Genomic DNA, 6,209 nt, shown 5'->3' with positions numbered 1-6,209 from the left:
CCATAATAAGATTCAATTCATAATTAATACTTTTAGCTCATATCAAAGCTCCATCCTATTCATTTATCCTAAGATTCCATATGCATAAACTTATGCATATTCATTCATTTATTAACATGCTTTTCATTTCCATCATCGAAATCCTTTTATTTAGTGTTCTACTTTAAGGTTAACTTCTTAAACAAGGTGATTGTCATTTATTGACAACATTCATGAAGGAACATAAATCAAAATTTATCAATATCAAATCTCGAACCTAATTAGAAGACGAACAACAATTCTGTCAAATAGTTTCTAGTCTGGTCACCATTTAGTATTTTATTCATATCTAGGGTTCCATAACTCTAAATAAAGGGAAACTTGTTCCAATTGAACTTTAACACATTTATTCACAATATACATGAAGGAATATATATCAGACTTTATCAATATCAAATATTAAACCTAGTTATAAGTTAGGCAATAATTCTATGCAGTAGTTTCTAGTTAGGTCACCTTTTAGTATTTTGTTTATATCTGGAGTTCCATAACTCCAAATAAAGGAAAAATTGTTCCAATTGACCTTTAACACATTTATTCACAATACATATGAAGGAACATATATCAAAATTTATCAATATCAAATCTTAAACCTAATTATAAGTTGGATAATAATTTTATCTAGTAGTTTCCAGTCTGGTGAACCTTTAGTATTTTGTTCATATCTGGGGTTCCATAACTCCAAATAAAGGGACACTTGTCCCAATTTAAAGTTAAAACTTTTATTCACAATACCTAAGAAGGAATATACATATATAATTAACAATATAAAATCTCAAACCTAACTAGAAGTCGGACTACAACTTTATCCAGTAGTTTCTAGTGTGGTTACCCTTTAGTATTTTATTCATATCTGGAGTATCATAAATCCAAATACAAAGGAAACTTGTTCTAATTGAGCATTAACACATTTATTCATAATATGCATGAAGGAACATATATCAAAATTTATCAATATCAAATGTCAAACCTAATTAGAACTCGAACGACAATTCTGCCAAGTAGTTCCCAATCTGTCACCTTTTAGTATTTTATTCATAACTGGAGTCCCATAATTCCAAATAACAGAAAAATTGTTCCAATTAAAATTTAACACAATTATTTATAATATTCATGAAGGAACATATATCAAAAGTTATCAATATCAAATCTCAAACCTAATTAGAATTTGAACACCAATTTTGTCTGGTAGTTTCCAGTCTGGTCACCTTTTAGTACTTTATTTATATTCGGGGTTTCATAAATCCAAATAAAAGAAAACTTGTTCCAATTAAACTTTAACACATTTATTCATAATACATATGAAGGAACATATATCAAAATGTATCAATACTAAATCGCAAACCTATTAGAAATCGAACAACAATTATGTCCGGTAGTTTCCAATCTAGTCACTCTTTCATATTTTGTTCATATCGGGAGTTCCATAACTCCAAATAAAGGAAAATTTGTTTTAGTTAAAAGGTAATACTTTTACCTACAATTGGTACTATAAATTTTTATTGGTTTCTTATCCTAATAGTAATTGGAATCAAGATGTTAAAATTGTCCATACTTGAATTCGTAAGTTTTGAAATTAAAGAAATATCTTCCATGCATTCTTCCAACCTTTAAATCATTTATTCCCATCTAATATATCTTCTACTTGTTTCATTAGGTTCTAATAATCAATACATAGGAAACCTTAGGGCTTCATGTTTGGGGTTTCATCCCTTCCAATAATATATTTATACAAGATAAGGATGAAAACAAGAAAATTCCTTACCACATGAATTTGAACACGATTTGAGAGTGTTCTTTAATAATTTCTTCTTCTTTTTCTTTTTAGCTTAGTTCTCTTTCAAATTGCTTCTTCCTTAACCAAATCTCTCTCTCTCTCTCTCTCTCTCTCTCTCTCTCTCTCTCTCTCTCTCTCTCTCGCTCTCCCTCCTTCTACACCTCTAAATGGTTGTTTTCACCCTCATACTCATTTATAACTCATTCAAACATCATTTTTTAGTGACATGTAAGAGTTTTAATGGAGAAAATTTCAAGAAAATGGAAGGTTTGATGTTGAGTTCTGGTCAGCCCTAACGGGAAGGGAAAGGGTCATGCTTTTTCGACTCAAGGTATTTATACCCCCTCCTAATTAACCCTATGACATGTTTGGTTGTATCCTAACTTGTACTTCAATGTTTTTGTGTGCTGTTATAGTGATAAATTCTTTATGATACTAACATTCAATACAATTCTTGGATATTTCTTTCTTTCTAGAACATAATATTTTCATTTACATTCTTTTTTTAAAAAAACTTAATTCATATTAATCTCTACTTATTTCTTAACATTACTTTTTTTCTTTTTTTTCTTTTCTTCCTTATTAACCCAAAGTTTACAACTGTTATATTGCTATCTATGATGAATGGTAGCCAATGATTTGTTGCTTTCATTGTTGAATTGAAGCCACTGTTTGTTATTTCCATCATGAAATAGAAACCACTGTTATGTTGATACCTATGATGGATGGTAACTAATGATTTGTTGCTTTTATTTTTGAAAGGAAGCAATTTTTTGTTGTTTCCATTGTTGAATGGAATCCCCTATCATTAATGAAACTTTGCATGAGTAAGTAATGATGAAGATGGAACTCTATAAATTGTTAGTATTATAATTGTTAATTCTAGAAACCCTGAACAATTGTAATATAAGAATTAATGATATTTTGAGTTGTTTGAATTGTTTATGTATGATGGAGTCACTTTATAACTTATACTACTAAATTATTTATCCTTGATGTATATCTGTGCAAGACCATCATACACAATAGGACAGGGTTGACATAACTATTAGGATTAGACTTTTATAATATGTATAATGTTGTAATATGTAATGAGATCTTTTACTTTCTGTAATTAATCTTTTGTAACCTTATGGATGTTAGCATTTTGCATCTTATGTACTTGAAATATGTATTATTTCTTTCTTTTTATACTTCTCGTATGCTTTATAAATTACTTCTTATACTTGTATGTCTTATTGTACTTGTATTATTTCTTTCTTGTATTAATGAATGTTGATGTGGGATAAAGTACGGATGGTTGGACAAATATTATGGAGGAATGGGATGTATTATGTTTGAAGTGGTCGATAACTTGGTATGGTACATATACAAAAGAAACTCTGCTGAAATTTTAGTAAAATAAATAACATAAATAGAAAAAAAAATTGACCCTAATTTCATTGTATATGTATGGTTAAATATTGCACTGAAAGTTAGGATGTTATAAGAAATACCTATAACTAATATACAAGTTCTTGTCAGATGACATGTACACTAAACTGAGTCGCAAGAGAATTCTATATAGAAAGATCACTTATTTCTATGGAAACGCTCACGTGATAGTTGTGTAAGCGATTCTTAGACTTGAGATCACTAAGTTATCCTATATAGGGAGTGTTATGCTTTTATCTTGACCACACATTGTTTTAACAAGGGTAAAAAATAAAAAGATATTGGGTATAACATAAACTATATGAAAGTAATCAAGAGAAGATTCATCTCCCTAGATTAATTAAGTAAAATGTTCTATTTGTCCTTAAATAGATTGTGAAATCTTTTAGCCGGTATGAAATGAGATTTGAAAAGAGTTTCAAATGATATTAAATAATTAATGACTATATTATTAAGAACTAAAATGATTTAACAAAGTAAACATATTTTATGTTATAATATCTAAATCAGAATATTCTTGATGAAGGAATAATAATTACACTGAGAAATTAGTCATTGAAAGATTAAGTTAAACCACCTATGACTTTCCTAATATTTAAGGGATCATGACAGGTTGCTAGATATTGTACTTGATCTTGAAATATAAATCAATTAATTATTGAAATGATAATAAATTAAATTGTTTAATTTATTTAATCCTATTTTATTGAGGATTATAATTTATTTTGGGTCAACTTATTAAGGAACCTAATAGATCACACACATAAGAGTCATTAGTTAGACATTAAAATGAGATGATTAATCAAGCATGACTTGATTGTAAATAAGTTTTAGAAATTAAGGACTAGAATGTAATTAATGTAGGGGATTACAATTCTAGACCCAGAAACAATCAAGTAAGGACTTCTTTGAATAAATTTTAAAACTAACAAATAATATGGTTGCATCAGTATTGATTGTTCTACAAAAAGAATGTTTATATGCTAATTTGAAAAGGTGTGACTTTTGCATGGAAAAATTGTATTTCTTGGATATGTAGTTAATGCAAAAGGTATTGAGATAGATGAAAGAAAAGGTTAGGGTTATCTAAGAATTGCCTACACCTAAGTCAAACACTTAGGTAGAAAGTTTTCATGGTTTGACTAGTTCATATAAGAGGTTTATTAAATATTTTAGTACTCTAGCTACACCTTTAACTAAGATAATTTGGCTCCGTGGGGTACCTAAGAGCATTGTGTCTGACCATAATGTTACATTTCTTAGTTATTGTTGAAAGGTTTTATGGGAGAAATTAGAAATAAAATTGTTATTTTCTACTACTTATCATTTACAAATAGATGGTCAAACTGGAGTAGATAATAGAACTTTAACTACATTGTTAAAAACTATCATTCAAAAGAGTTTGAAAAATCAAGAAGATTGTCTATCATTTATTGAATTTGCTTATAATAGGAATGTATATTTTTACCACTGATTATTTTTCTTTAGAAATTGCCTATCTTTAATCCTTTGACTCATTTGGATTTGTTTTCTTTATCTATTGATGAAATAGTTAGTCTTGATGGCAATAGAAATACATAAGTAGTAAAGGCTCTCCAAGAGAATGTGAGGGGTAAAATACAAAAAAGAAAAAGAAAAAGAAAAAGAATGAACAATATGCATTCAAAGCTAATAAAGAGCGAAAAAGGGTTATTTTTTAACCAAATAATTGGGATTATGTGCTTATGCGAAAAGAGAGATTTCCTAAACAAAATAATTGATCTTTGTGTAGAGAAAGAAAGTTATAGTTAAGAAGCTTGTGTCAATAGAGAGATTTCAATCATCAAAATAGTTTATCTTTGTGTCAACAATTTTATTTGATTAGGGAAGCACTAAGCATTTATATCATTAAAGATTGTAGATATAAGCTGGATAATATTTTTGGATTTGGATTGACTTTGGGTTTTTGAACCAATTTTAGGGTTATATGAGGTTATATATCGCTATTCGCAACTCGAGCACGAAGCTTTGAGGTGGTCTTTAAGGAAAAATATAAAATATCATATCGAAGTTGCTACCTAGTTCTTTATGAAGATTAAAAATCCTAAAATATACACTAGTTTTAAATATTCAATTAAGAGATTGACTATGCGTAAAGGAAGATAAAAATCACCCTTATCACATCTTTTAAAATAAAAGGTTACTTTAACTATATATTTTCTCTGAATTTATTTTTTACATATCATTAATTGTTCAATTTTTTTTAAGTTATTTATAAATCATTTATTATCGATCAATTTGTGTGAGTTAATATCGAATGATAAATTAAAACTTTTTTAAAAGATTTTTCTTATTATTATTTTTATATTTTAGTAAAAAATCATTATAATGGATCTACTCTAAATTTTTAAAACTCAATACTCATCAACCTAGTCGTTAAAACCAGGTTTAACCAAAATATTTTTATTTTTCATCTTATTTTCTTATTTTTGCCTCCTAACTATAAACGACACTCATTTTTCAAAGCTCAATACTCTTTTCTCTCTTTTTTTTTCTCTCTCAGCCACTTTCTCTCTCTAACTCCAAGGTCCCTCATTTTTTCTTCTTGCTCCTCTGTTTATACAAGTGGAAAAGCTTTTAGAACCTCCCCTGGGTGGTGGCTTGATAAGTCCTTTGGGATGAATCCCAATCATAAATATCAACTTTTTCTTGGAACTCGCACGATTGAGTTGTCTACTTTAGCCTTCTTTTGTCGTTGTTTCAAGGATATTTTTGACAAGAGGATGGGCGGTGGTAAGAGAGGGGATGTGAAGGAAATGAGAGGTGGTGTTTTGGAAGTGTTATAGAGTATAGGAGAGGAGATAGAGTGCCATGATTGTTGGCAATGAAATGGCGGTTCAGCTGAGAAAAAGGAAAGAAGAAGACACTATTCGCACTAAAATAACATCGTTTTTGTCACAGCCCATTTTTTACTCCTAAT

The sequence above is a fragment of the Populus nigra genome, chromosome 13 (assembly GCF_951802175.1).
Source record: "Populus nigra chromosome 13, ddPopNigr1.1, whole genome shotgun sequence".
NCBI classification, from domain to species: Eukaryota; Viridiplantae; Streptophyta; class Magnoliopsida; order Malpighiales; family Salicaceae; genus Populus; species Populus nigra.
Note: the sequence above shows the minus strand (reverse complement) of the source record.